The following is a 14,967-nucleotide window of genomic DNA, read 5'->3' as shown; positions in this document are numbered from 1 at the left end:
AGACTAATTTATTTCTTACAGTGCTTACCTTCTTGGACCCCACGCTAAATTTAAAAGGATTTCATGGGATGGCAGGGCAGGCAGCAGTAGGCAGGGCATCTTTGAGAGCACAGCAGGAGGTGGTGTACAGTGCTCAGAGTGGCAGGGGCTTCTTGGCAGGGCAGATTGGGGAGGTTGATGGGGTGGGGTAGATCATTAGACCCCTGAGGGAAGAAGTTGTCCCTGAACAAGGCAGAAAAGAGTGACAATGGCCACTGGTGAAGAGGCTGGTGCCAGATGAGGGTGGCAGGGGCAGGGCCCTTTTATGTCCCCTATTCCCATGGTCTTTCCCCTTTGTCCCCCCCCCAGTCTGTATCTCTGGAGGTCAGTGTGGTCCCTGCTGCTGCTGCTACTCCTCTGTGGCCCATTCACTGTGGCCCTTCCCACCAGCTCTGGGAGCATGGAAGGAATGGGGAAAGGAGCTGGAATGAAAACGTGTGGCTCTGCATCAGTCTGTCCTTGGCAGAGTGTACCACAAGGACTGTGAGGGTGGTCAGCATAGGTGCTGCACCCTTCAGCACAGCTTATTCCTGAAGCTGGTAGGAGGGGCCACAGGGATACTGGGAAAGGTCCAGGGTGCCCAGCATCTGGAGGAGTCAGCACTTGCTTCTTTGTACCCAGGGCTGGGAGCTGTGGCATCCCTAAAGGATCTCAGAGGCCCCTGGCGTGCCACAGCACCATGGCTGAGAATCACTGGTACATGCATTCAAGTCCCTTGCCTGGAGAGCTACATAGGTGAGCTCTTCAACCAGAGCCACCCCTCCCCTTAGGGGAGCCCATTACTTGCCAGTCTTTCTTTTCCCCACTTTCTTCCTCCTCCCCCTCCTGCAGTGTTGAATCACGTTGTGTACAGTCCAGATGGGCTGCACATGGAAGATATTTAAACCTGGAAGCCTAGAGAAGCAGGACCAGGGCCAGGGCCAGGGCTGGCTCCCCAGCTTTTAAATCACTGCATGTATTGCTCACCTGACAAGCATATGGGGCATTTAAAATGTGCAGGGCTGTGAACCAGGATGGGGATATCTTCCCTGGCTCTGGTTCCCGGTCCCCAGGGCTTTGCAATCCTCACTCATGCTGCCCAGCTGGACATTCTTGAAAGCCTGGGGACTGGGAAACTGGGCTTGGGGACAGCCTTCCTGAAAATGATTCCTGATCCCAGAGAATCTCCTGTGGCTGCAAGGATGCCTGAACTCAGGCAGTCTTGCAGTGGTTGCACAGCTGTCTCTTGCTCTCCACAAGCTCCTGGTTCCACCTAGAGGCATTTGAATATGGGGCAGGGGGAACAATTCTCTTGTGAGTGCAAAACTGCCTGAGCATGGGAAGCTTTGCAGCTGCAGGAGAATTGTACCCCACCCCCTTGCATGCCTCACAGTGGAACCAGAGGAGAGCAGTGAGCAGAGGCTCTTCTTTTATAGTGGGAACCTTTCTGGGGCTGCTTCCTGCTTCAGGAGAATGCCCCACACTCCCACCTTCTGCCAGTCAGCTTATTGGCAGGACAAGTGGCACGATCCCTAAACGCTGCCCTGATACCATGCTCCTGGGTGAGCTGTCAGGAAGCCAGTGCTTTCCCTCCTTCCTTCTCCCTTGAGGGAAGGAGGAAGATCAGAGGACTCTTGGAGACTGAGTGTCTTCAACACTAAGGAGAAGTTTGCAGTCATTCAAGTTAGCACAGAAGGGAGAGATGTACCTGGCTTGACAAAGTAGAACTGCCTTGTGCAAGCACCATTTTTCTTTGGTAAGAAAGCCCCCCAAAAGTGTGTAGTCTAGATTCAAGGATTACAGTGATTAACCAGAGAAATATGACACCCAGTGAGACACTAGAAAGGGTTCATGTGATCTTTGGATGTGCAAAATGGGACAGCTTGAGTAGGAGTGGAGATGTTTCTGGGTTATCTCTGTCTTTGGTGCTGGTACCTCTGTTGCTGAAATGCAGTATTGATTCTGATGGTCACACTTTAAGGAAGGTAGTGATAAATCAGAGTGAGTTTTGAAAAGTGCCACAAAATAATTGAAGACTTGGAAAGAAGATGTGCTTTAAGCAACATTCAGGGAGCTCAGTCTCATAGATTGAGGGGGCTCAGTCTCTTTAGTTTTAAATACGGTGCAACATGATCACTAGGACAGACCACAGTCCCTAAAAGTTAGTTGCCGAAAATATAGGTTCTCAGAGTGAGGTTGAGTATCTCAGAATGGGATCCAAAAAAGCAGCTCCATTGAGCAGGGACTTGCCTTAGATCAGCATATTTTGCATGCAGCTGTCTAGAGTTAGCCAGTGGAAAACACTGAACACCAAGATATTTCTTTTGTACTCTCTAGGAGTTTGGTTCTATGTAGGACTGCAGCTATATCTGCTTGGAATCCACAGCCAATAACCTTCTCCAATTTTATTTTAGGAAAATGAAACAAGGATGTTTTTTCTTTTAAGACATTGCTGTAGGAAGAGGTAATTATGATGTTGCCCTTTCTTAGTACTGTATATAATAGACTGAAACTTGGGGATTTCACTCAGTGGGATACATAGTTATAGTTTTCTCCTCTGTTCCTGGGGGTGCTATCTGCCTTTCTACTGAAGGTGTGCCATCACACAGAGTAGAATTCAAATTTCTGTGGGTCAGAAGAGGGGCAAGAATAAGCATGACTTTCTAGCTCAGTAGTTAGGACACTCCCCCGGGTAGGGAGGAGACCTCCTAATCCTTGCTCCAGGGATTGCTTATGTATTTTATATGAAATAGTGATAGGATGTAATGCATTCAACTCTGTAGTATACGAAATAGAACCCCAGTCTTCCCTCTCTCTTTTTTGTGTTTTAATCACAGCCATGTTCCCTTGCTTTAGCATATGAATTAAGAATTCTTTTCTGTTCAGTGAAACAGCTTCAGAAAGAGGAGTGGAGACCCTGGTGATTAGGACATTCCCCAGAAAGGTGGGAAATGAGGGTCTAAAGCTTATCAAACTAAGAAGGGAATCAAGCATGGACAGCTAAATCTACTGCATAAAAGGACTCCTCCTTTTTTTCACTTTATTTTGTGAAGAGTCTGATCCTGTTGGTTTGCTCTAGCTATGTTCAGAGAGCCTGTGAGGGAGAGCCCCTTACAGGACCTAAGCAAACGAGCACTTAGTTTTTGGATCCTGAGTGGGCTTAGGTGTGAACTAGACAAAGAGATGATCAGGACTTCTGAGACTTAAGCATTTCTGGGCACATGCAGAGGCAGAATGTTGGGTTTAAAAGGAAATCAGCTGTGGATTTTAGGTACCTTGAGGATTAGATGGCTGAGATGCAGTTTTTTGCAATTGTTTTCTTAGGTATGTGCCTAACCACCTTTGCCATCCTTTTACGATGTGGCCTTAAATACAAACATGGGAGCAGAATTTTGATAATAGGAAGCTCTGTGGCATAACAGAAAATAGCAGATCCAGTGGCTGGAAATTGAAACAAGATACATTTAGATTAGAAATAATGTACTAATGTGTGACATTGAGGGTAATTACCCACTAGAGCAATTTGCCTGGGGCTCTATCAATGAACATTTAAAAATCAAGTTTGAATGTATTTCTGAGCGAGATGATCTAATTGAATCATAGTTATTGGACTTCTGTGGAGGGATAGGAAAAGCCATCTATTAGAAATGTTGTTATTCAAAAACAGTGTATAAGACCTAGATGTGACCTGGATGTGAGGACTTAAAGGCAAGGATGATTTGAAGAGGAGGCCCAGGTTACAGGTTTGGATTAAAGTGGCATTGTTCTTACTGTTGAAGCAAGGAGGGAGCAAGGAGACCATGAGATCAGGGAACAGATTATTAATTTTAGCTATTTACATTGCTGTTTCATATTAGGTCTCATTTGCTATGCTGTGATCTCATTGTTGGGGGTGGGTGTAATGTTCCCCCAGTATGAGTTGATAAGGAAAAAAGTGCCTCTTAAAGAGGGACAGCTCACGCTTGGAGGCCCAGCCATGTGAAGTATGGAAGGGAGGAGGACAGCATGGAAAGGGAGAGGACATGATACTGAATGTGGAGGGAGATGAGAGTCATGAAACTAAATAGTACTAAGGCAAGGTCAGCACTGGAAAGACCTCACATAGAACAGAATGGATCTGGAGAGGGGCCAGTAGGTATACCTGTGCCCTAAGAGCAAGGCCCCCTTTCCCAATGAGCTGCCCACTGAAGACATGATGATGACAGGTGAGACAAGCGAGGATGTTGGAGCAAAGCCCTGACTGAGGGGAAGACCAGACTCTGCTCGGGGAGGGGGTGGGAGGACAGAGGGAGAAATAACCTAATGTAGTGTGTGCATTACATTGTTTTAGTTCATAAATTCATAGTTTAAGGCAGTAGGTAAGCCTAAATCATTCATATTCTAGGCCATTATGTTCATCTCATTATCTGTACTGAACTCAGTAATTTGTGACAAACTGAAGCAGCCATTCTCAAACAGTTCTAGTGGTTAATCCCCTTACTGCTTAAAAATATGTGCTTTTATATATCATTTGAATTTCCTTGGCTTCAGCTTCCAGCCTTTGGTTCTTATTATGCCTCTGTTCTTAATTGCTCTTCTCTTCGCTCAGAAGTGAATTATGGGATTTTGAGTTCTATAGTTTCCTGTGTCCTTCCACTTCAGCACTATCCATGCGAAAGATCGTTCTGTGAACATTATTGTTGGCTTTTCTTTTTTATAGCTACGTTGTTAGAATATTTGCAGCTCAATCTGATACTTTATGATTAAAGTCCATTTCAAATTGTTGTTGCCAGCGTACCACAGAGACTGTATAAAACACATATGTGTACAGAATTATGTGGTATAGTACAGTGGTGGCCAGCTTCAGCAAGCATGCCACAAGTGGCATGGGCGACTGGTCTGTTTGGCATGGAAGTCCTGGGTATTGACAATAGGAGTTGGAGGTCAGTGCTGGCTGAAGGGTTTGGCCCAGTGGGAGCTGCGAGGGTAGGTACGGCCAAATTCAATGTTGCCATGTCCCATTGGTGACAGGGTTTGTCAGCAGTGGGCAATGGAAGTGGCTGATTATTAGAGTGGCACTATCTCATACTTTGGACTTAACATGTGGTATGCTTGCCAGTAAGGTTGGCTACTATTGGTGTAGTACAAATGTTTCATCAGCTTGAACTTTGCATGGCTGTATTGCTCTCTAGTAATGAATACAGTAGATGTGTGCAGGCCATCCTGCTTGACTTCCAGTAAAATCTAAATCTTTATTTATCATATATTTTATCTGTAGCACATAAATATGAAAACTGTTTTGGAAATGTGTCAGAAACTTGTATTGTCCACTTGTAATGACAGGTGACTTCAGTTACCATGAGTTGTACCTTTAGCAGGCTGAGGGGGGGCAAGGGTTGGTGAGAGGTATTTTCCTAGCTGCTTGTTACTTGGGTCCCCTCAGCATTTCTAAAACATGCTTCTGAGACCATTCAGTTGGATTGCTGGAGTTGTATGCTACTTTGGCCAAGTCCCTTGTGCTTGGAAATACAATTTTGCTGGAGGAGATGGATAATACAACTATATCATTAAGTCTGTTTTACTGCTGGAGTATGATGAAGAAATCTTAATGGGCCTGAGGATTGTGTTCAGCATCTTTTTAATTTGTGTACAGGCCTGTTCAACTGTCCAGGCAGCTGAGGGCCAGAGACTGAAGGGCCACATGCCATGTGGGTGGACAGGCACCCTCACGGTTCTCCCACACAGAGCAGGCTGCCCAATGGCCTTCCTCCTCCATTGCACGGGCAGCCTGTTTCCATTCCATCCTAGCTGCATGGGCTGCTGAGCACTATCCCCTTCCTGAGCCACTCTTGCAGCCCAGAAAGGCCAGTTCACCCCTGTCCCCCTTCCAACAGCACATGCTGTGCAGGCTGCACAGAGCCCTACCTGTTGCATACACAGTGCAGGCAGCCATGCTTCCCCGCTTCCTCCTCCCTGGCTGCTCACATCACCCACCTACAGTGCAGGTAAGTGGCTTCCTTCTTTGCAGCTCAGGCACTGCAGCCCGCTTCAGGCTGCTGGGGCAGGAGCAGGAGCAGGTGATTGGGGGGGGCGCTGGGCAGAAACCTTCAGACCTCATGCTAACCTTTTGGGGGTTAATAAGTACTTATTAAATACTTGCAAAACTCTACAGCTCTTGGGTCAGAGATGAAACCAACTAAGAAATCGCAAAAAAAAATAAAAATCTTTTTCTGGAAGCTTTTGAGCTCACATGCCTTTCATCAGGCTCAGGGAAAATTAAAGATGGTAAAAAGCCCCCATAGGTAGGAAATAAACTTCATTCTTTATTAAATATTTACTATTTTTGCTAAAATACTAATAGAGTTTTGTTTTTTAATAATTTAAGTTTGAAGAAACCTTGATCTCTAAACTTAAGCTTTTTGTTCTATATTGTTTTGCTTATGGGCTCTAGCCACATGCGACTTCTGAGACATTTTGCTATTAGTGGTTGGTAGGTGCATTGCTTTGGGATTACCTACAGTGGAACCCTGTTAATTGAAGTTGGTGTCTTTCTGTATTGGTTCAGGATTGATTGCTTTGTTATTTTTCTTTCCTGTGCTCTTCCCCAACATTCTCTCAAGGTCTAAAAACCCTTCATTGGATTTATCTTTGCTTTTTAAAGAACATCTTCATAAGTCTAACCCGAGGTTTCGCAGGAAATCTTGAAATAAAAGTAATAACATTGTTATATCTTTTCTCACATTCATACACACATGCTATCACAGCAGTAGCCTTGCAGCTGTTTGAGTTTTGCACCAAAGAATGTTTGTTTTATTTTGTAGTCCGATTGGCTGGGTTGGTTTTTTATTTTGAAAATACACCCTTCATACTAATACATGCCTCTGTATTTTGGGTGCAATTAACTGGTTGTTTCAGTTGCTAAAAGTCACTAAATAAAGGTTGGGGAAAATTTTCTTTTTCTTCTCTGCACTAACGTGTACAAATGCGTATTTTTATAATTCACTGTTAGTGGATGTATAATCTTTGTGTCTGCTTTTGTTCTTGGCCACTGGGAGTTTTGCTACCAGAAATAAAAGACAACCTCCATGTTGTACTATACAGTATAGATATTGTAAATTTTGGTCTTGCTTTCCATTGATCTGGTTTGCCATATGGGAATCGTATTCAGCTGATCTTTATTTCCTGAGTCAGAAATTCTGTTTTACCCATCTTTGGGGCTTTCAGCAGTTATTCTCAGTGGGCTGTCAAGTATTGCACATGAAAGCAAAGGTTCAAAGGCATATAAAGAAGGTTGAGGTCTGAAATGTTTACTTAACACTGATTTTTTTCTTTTTACAAACATTTGCCAGACTGTAGGATCAGCATGAAGGCTTAATAAATTTTAGGCTTTTTTATATTTTATTGTGAGCATTTTTATATACGTAATCTTAACATAGCCTGGAATTCATCAGTTGTAAACTAGAGAGTGTAACAGCTTGTTAGCATCTGCTTTTCCCTGTAAGTAGGATTAACAGCATTGCAATTAGTTTTTGTATGTTTATTGATATTTTTGACAGAGGTTTTTCCCTTTACTTTCTGTTTTTGTTGTTAAAACTGCAGCTGACAGGCTGGTTTTATGCTATTGTAAATTAGGCCATAAATGAGGACTGCACAGCTTTTAATTGTCAAAGAGTGATGTGACAATTAAGCTTTTATAATAAACGTATGAAACCATAGCCTCTTTGCTATGTTGTTCAATAGCCAGGCAAGAATGCATCTGTTGAAGTTCTTTCTGACTTGTAATAAAAATATTGTCAGTAAGGAAAACAATTGAACTTAACCTCATATTTATGCTTGAGATATTTGATACGTAGGGAACAGAGTGCCTACATTTTGGGAGCTATGAATGACTTAATACATTGAATTAAGGGCTTTATATTCAATGATTGTTGGTTTGATTCCTTTTCTGATTCATAGTATAGTGTACTTTAAGGCTTGCCACACTTGAATATTTGGTGCCTTCCTGACTGAATCTTAGTTGTATCGCATGTTGCTCCATAATACCAAGCAGTGAAACAGCAGGAGACCCCGAGAGTCATACCCCCATGGATACAGAAACTCTGTTTTGGCCTTGAACAGGATCATTGCTACTGAAAAAAAGCAGGGGAAAAGCCTGTAGTGCCTCTGGTCACTCTTTGTCTTTAACACTTAGTATTTTATATAAAAGACTGGAAGGGAATCTATGACTCCATCCCTTCTCCTTCAGCACAGGCACATCTCCAAGAATGAGAATACCAAAGAACTCTGTTTTCCCATAAAGGAAGAACTAACAATCCCAACACTGCTCCTCCAGTGATTTTACCACTTGCTGGTAGGAGGCTCCTGTATGGCTCTAATTCAGATGTGACTCAATATTAATACGTTCTGTGTCCTGTATGTTTGTTTCTACCTCTAGTAGAATAACTGAGGGGTTTTGAACAGGCCAGCAGCCCTAGGTGCTGCCTTTGTGTGTGGTGAAGAGGAGCACAAAAGCAGACGTTGCTGCAGCTGTACCTACTCACTAGGCCTGTGTGAAGCAGCAAGTATTGGATTTGGCTTTGGATTTGACTGATTCAGAGGGACAGTGATTCAATTCAGTGATTTGAATCAGTGTCCCAATTTGATTTGGCCGCCGAATCAGGCCGAATCTCCTCTGAATCAAACAGGTGGCAGGGGCAGTGTTGGCTGTGGGGGCGTGGTGGCGAGCAGGGCCCCACCCTCTGCCTGCTCCCCCAGCCCCTCCCATTGCTGCCCTGTCCAGGCCCAGCATTTCAGCACTTAAAAAAAAAAATAAATAAAAAATAATAATAAAGCCCCGCACTCACTGGCTGCAGCAGTGGCAATCAGGACCTCTGGGGGTTTGTGGCAGAGCTCCCCTACACAGCATGGAGCAGTGTGGGGCAGCAGGGATTGGCCCTCCACCTGCCACCTGCACAGCAGCTGTTGCATCACACGGGTGCAGTGTGGCTTGGCAGGGTGCTGCGGGGCTCTGCATGCTGTCCAGGAGCTGGGGCTGCTCAGGCTGAGTGCTGGAGCTGCCCCAGTTCTGGGGCAGCGTGCAGCAGGGCCTGATTGGTGCTGCTGCACCCGGTGAGTGCGGGGCTTTTCAAATTTTTTTTAAAGTGCGGGGACGCTGGGGCCAGGAGAGGTGTTGCTGGGGGAGCCAGTGGGGGATGGGACTGAGTGGGATTTCCCCAATGGTTCCCTCCAGCCCCCTTGCTTCCAACTTACTGGCATGGAGTCTGAGTCCAGCTCCCTGTGGTGGCGAGCAGGCACCACCCGAATCTCCAAATTGGTTTGGATGCTTCTGATTCGATTCGGACATTTTAATGGGTCTCCTGATTTCGATTCGGATTCAGTCCCCAAATTGGGCCAAATCTCCTCCAGATTAAATCGGCTACCATAGTTTCACACAGCCCTACTACTCTCCCCGCTACAAGTAGCATAGCAGCAGCTGGCACTGCCCTGTGTGCTGTGCAGCTTCCCCCAGCAATGAGCTGAGCTGCTATGCCTCTGCTTACCACCTCACTGCAGAAACAGAGAAGAGTGATAGGGGTCATCGTGGCAACATGCACAGCTTATTTAAAGTACATAGTTTTCCGGTGTCATTGGTCATTCTTTCTAGCCTTTATTATTGTCACTACTAGTAGCATTTCCATCTGATGTTATGGTACTGGATTTCTAGGAACACTGTTCCAATTTTGTTTCCAGAACTCAACCAGTTTTGAGTTCCACAAGGTATCCAACTTACTTGTTTTTCTGAGGGCATCTGGTAAAGCTGATAGCTTTTGTAGAATTATAGAAAAGTAGGGCTGGAAGCAGATCCTGTAGTCCAACCCCCTGCGTAAGGCACAGTGGTCTCTATTTAAATCACCCTATAACTTGCTTTTAAAAAGTTCTACTGATAGAAAATCCGCAAGTGCACTAGGAAGAACTTTCTAACTCTGAGGATGTTTAAGATTACTTAATTTCCAACCTGAATTTTCCTTGTTTCACTTTAAGAGCATTATTGTTTGTCTTGTCCATTGTGGATGCAGGGAATAATAGATCATCACCCTTTCTATAATCAGGTTTCAGGTATATGAGGTCTAATATCAAATCCTGCCTCAGTTTTCTCATTTCCAGATTAAATAGTTCCAGTTCTTTCCCACTTTTGTTTATGTCATGTTTTCTACACTTATGATCATTTTGTTGCAAGTCTGGAACCTGGTTTCTGATACCTGCTTTTCTGTTTCCTTAGGTTATTCCTCCCCATTTGAGCTACAGTAGGCAATGAAAGGGTTGGTGGAGTCAGATGGTCCAAGTGGAGGAAAACTGGAGATAAATTGGAGAAATGGTCTGAAATTAATTGGATAAAATACAATAAAAACAAGTCCAAAGGGTCAATATCCTAGTAGAGGTTGAAGTAATAAGCAGAAAGTAACACAAACTGGGTGTGTCTACATGAGAAGCTTTACTATGCATTAGACTAATGTGCAGTAAAGCATCAGTGCTCACATGCTCAGCAATAGTTAATTTAATGTACGCAGTAGATTAATCTAATGTATCATTTCTAGTACCTGTAGATGTAGACACTAGAAATCAGTGTGCTAAACTAATGTGCTGATGTGCAGATGTAGACACTGACCGAGAGCAAATTGCTCCTGGTCAGCCTAGGCTGCAGGGGGTTACAGGGGACAGGGAGATCTCTCCTGCCTCAGTGGGACGCTGCCTCCTAGCCCCATGGAGATCAGGACCCATCCTGATCTTCACATGGTTGGGATAGCTGTCCCACCCAGCTGCTGAGCAGCTGCCTCCCAGCCCTGTGGAGATAGGGGCAGGTCCTGAACTGCATGGGGCTGGGAGGCAGCTGCCTGGCAGCCAGGACAGCTCTTCCCCACGCCAGGGAGATTAGGACCAGCTCCCATGCTCCCTGCTGGCCCATGGCTGGCACCCAGTGGAGCCTGGAGCTCCCTCTGACTACTGCAGCGGGGGCAGAGAATGGCAAGAGCAGCCATAAATTGAACTGCTCCTATTGGGAGCAAATTGACTTTCGACAGGCGCACATTCAGATGCTCGCACAAACAATCCATGACATATGATAAAGCATTTGATATATAAAGCACTGTATCACCAAGACCCGACTGGATGACACCATAAGCCGTATGCTAAGTCACCTTTATTACTCTAGGACACTTGGCTTATCACAGACCCAGACAGAACAGGAAGATGGGTAGCACTGCAATTTTCAAATTCAAGGGTGGTACCCCATGTAGGACAATTTTAGATTCATATACTAAAGCCTAAATTAATGTAAATTTCATGCTCATTTGCAAGTCCATCACAGATAAAAAGATTAATATGAGTTCACTGTTATTTTTTTGGTGCTGGTAAAATATCATGTGCTCGGATATTTCATTTTGCACATATGCACACTGCCAAAACAGTAGATGCAAAAGCCTAATAATTCCTCTCTTCAGTACTCACAGATGCTGAGAGACTCCACCTCCTCCTAGGAGACTTGTGACCTGAGCTCGTTTATATTGCTCCAGGCCAGCAGAGAGGTAATGTGTATTATTTGAGAAGCATGGGTTACTATGAGCCCATCAGATCTGTTCTCTGTGCTCTTACTGATTTCTCTATACAATTTTAAATCTAATTGAAGGTCTTGGTCTTCATCAACGTAAACCTTGCCTTGACCCCAACTAAAACTCTCGGCTGATGACTGTGGTTCTCTGCAGAATGGATCTCTGTATCAGAAGGGTTAAATTTGCTTGTGCTAGATACTGAAATTCTTTAGGAGCCAGTCTAAAGCTGGGGAAATAAATGGCATCAGAAGTGCGCCATCTTTTACTTTGATTTTGCCTTCTCTAATAAGACTGCGTGGCAATGTGTGTGATGCATCTCTTTTTGGTTTTTTTAAATAAAATTGCAACAGACATCATAAACTAAGAAAAAAGAAAAAAAGAACCCCCACCACAGAAATAAAAGGGGTTACTGTAAAAATTGTTCTCTGTGGGAAACAATGATAATTGTATACAATGGTGATGAGTAGGCTACCTGTATTGAACAGAATATTACCATAAATGAACGCTGGTACTTTAAAAAATATGAACATGTAATGTGTTGCCATACCTTAAGTCTTTGCTATGAAGGGAAAATAACTTATCTGAAGCTCAGTTATGCAGAATTAAATGAAAAATGTTGTTAAATAAGTTATTCTGTACTTCAGAAGCATGTATACTTGGCTCGCTAGGTAGATGTAGCCTATTTGAAATATGTTTTTGACATTTTCAAATTTTCGATTATCTTTGCTTATACTTCGAACAGAAATTGTTTTTAGTAAAAAATAAAGATCATGCTAAGTTTGTGAATAGAGTGTAAACCAGGGGTGGGCAAAATGCAGCCCAGGGGCTGGATGCGGCCTGCGGGGCCCCTAAAAAATTTAGAAAATTAATATTTATCTGCCCTGGACTGCCTGTCACGCGGCCCTCGATGGCTTGCCAAAACTCAGTAAGTAGCCCTCTGCCCAAAATAATTGGCCACCCCTCGTGTAAACTGATGCAATGTTGTCTTCTTGGATCTGTGGGCGACCTGAAGCACTGAGTCTGAGATGTATGAATTCCATTGCTCTCATTAAGATCTTGAGGCCTTAATACTACAAATCAAGCTTAAGGATGATCTTTTAAATGTGTCAGCAATAATGATTTTTGTTACTGGTAAATTTAATGGGTACAAGATGGTGTAAAGCTCGTGGATGACTGGAACTGCAGGACAGGAGAGAGTGCAGAGGGAATAAATGAAAGAACTTGAGGAAAATTGAAAAAGTAGTAGAAGACAAACAATGAGGACATTAAAGTTGGTTTAAAGATGAGCATATTTTTTCCTTCAAATGATGCTGAATGTGTCAACAAGGTAACAAAGATAAAACAATAAATAAAATTTTGGTTATTTCATAAAGACATTTTTCCCTCCTAGTACGTTATTCAAAAGAAAACACTGAGATGAGTGGGAAAGAGTCATTGTAGTAGACCGAGTGCAGTATGTAGTTCTGCTGCAATGCCAGGAGGTTTTAGAATTTTGGCCCACATTGTTCATACTATATGCATAGAAGATACTGGCTGGAAAGTGCTCTGTATCTTAATCCCGATTACTCTTCAGCCAGCCCTGTGCACTCTTTTGGCTATACTGCCTATTGGAAATTTGGTGGGGGGTTTGGCTTGAGTGCTGGATGCCAGTCCCCTGACCTCCACGTGACTTTGTTATTGCATCTCTCCACTGAAGATAAAGAAATGTTTGCTAGTATATGGGCAAAATCAATATGATTTTTAAAGCTTTTACTACTTATTAAAAGTAAATAGACTATTCAGGAAGAAAATATCGAGCTATATGTGAAAGGGATTTCTAAATTTAACCAGTAACTTTTGTGCATCTCTGAGCTTTGTTTAGTACTATTAAAATAAAAGGGAAAGCCCATTGTATACACTGGAATAAAATTAAGATCTCTAGGATATAAATCCACACATTAAGGTGGAGATATAATTTGAAATCTGTTTGGATCTAGTTTGTCTGCACAAGGGTAGCAGAATTCCCAGTTTCTTCAGGGAGTGTTCTGCTAACATAAAAATTGCAGGATAAAGCCTATACTACTTTAATAGGGGAGGCATCTTCAGCTTGCATTGTTCTATGAGTTTACAATACACATTGGTTGCTACAGGAACCTGTTTTGAGCCTATCTGGTGAATATCCTTTCATTTGTAGGTTTATGTATGTTCTGCACTATAAAAGAGACATTTCCTATTTTAATTAGTATATTCTGATCTCTGTTTTAAGATTGGTATAATCATAGACAACACATATTGTAGTGAAAAGTTTTGTTGGCATTTTTGGGAAGATAGTTCATTTTGGTTTTGTTTGCTTTAATTTAAAATCAGAAACTTCTAGTATGTTTGGTTTATTTTTACTTTATTTTTCTTTTTGGGGAGAAAAAAAACAACCTTCGCTTTGTTAAGCCAGATCGTTACTAGCTTTACTTTCTGCTGCATTTTGTCATAATGCGCTTTGAGTATAAATAAACTGTGGTATGCTAAACCTAATAGCAATTAAACTGGAAGTGTTTGTGTTTCATCACTGTGAACTTCGCAGAAATGTTTCCATGACAACCTCCATGCTAGTTAAGGCAACCAGAGGTGATCAACAGTTTATATTTTTTTTTCTCTTGTAAGAATGGAATTTGTGTTGACAGTTTTGGCCTTTAATGGCACTTTTGTACTGTGTGAAAGTATTTGTTTACTAGATCATATGCTGTTAACTGTCAGCCTGAGATGGAGTGACTGCTTTTGATAAAAGGGCTGCATTACTTTTCTGCGTCTGTGAAGCTCTTGTACTTTAATTACCCACATCAGTACAAAAGTGTCCATTTGCTTCAGTACACTTAAAAATTAGATTTATTAGATCAAACCATTAATAGTGAATTAATTTAGTCCTTTAAAGAGCTTTTTTGGTAGAAGATTTGGCTTCCAGCTGATTATTTAGCAATACATTTATTTACTATTTAATTTTACAGAGGGAATATGAATTCCTTTGTGTAATATGGGATATACGTGAGTATTGTAATTTGTTTCTCTGTGAATTACCATTTTGGGCTCTAGTTCCATGTATGTATAGTTTGATGAGGACTGTCACAACAGAGTAAAATGTATCTGATGTAACAGGGATTCTGGTTAACAAGGACTTCACTCCAATGGAAAGGCTTTCTCTGTCACAAGAGTCTCAAAGAAAATGCATACTCCATGACTAAATGATTCCTCCTGAAATGCAACTTAATGATGGTGCAAGTAGAATGTTGTCTGTTTTGCATGTCTTCCAGACAGTTGGCAAGTTATAGGATGAAGCTGTTAGCTTTAGTGATGTTTCTTTCCTCCTTAAAGCACTTTTTAGGTCATAGAACATCTTGAAATTCAAATTGACTAA

General features: G+C 42.7%; 1 protein-coding gene across 11 annotated transcripts in view; it reads left to right on the top strand.

Annotated features, from left to right (window-relative positions):
• The window catches only part of FOXP2 (forkhead box P2), a 651,774-nt gene that overhangs the window by 31,620 nt on the left and 605,187 nt on the right, over positions 1-14,967 (top strand). Inside the window, exon 2 of one of the 11 annotated variants that reach the window (XM_090042253.1) lies at positions 11,475-11,558. The exons of the other annotated variants lie outside the window; for them this stretch is intronic. The gene's annotated coding sequence lies outside the window, so the exon portion shown is untranslated. The remainder of the gene's footprint in view (positions 1-11,474; positions 11,559-14,967) is intronic. 11 annotated transcript variants of the gene reach the window in all.

Source organism: Crocodylus siamensis, chromosome 4, assembly GCF_052110815.1.
Source record: "Crocodylus siamensis isolate JL-2025a chromosome 4, ASM5211081v1, whole genome shotgun sequence".
NCBI classification, from domain to species: domain Eukaryota; kingdom Metazoa; phylum Chordata; order Crocodylia; family Crocodylidae; genus Crocodylus; species Crocodylus siamensis.
The sequence above is the reverse complement of the archived record's forward strand: the minus strand, read 5'-3'. Positions and strand labels throughout refer to the sequence as shown.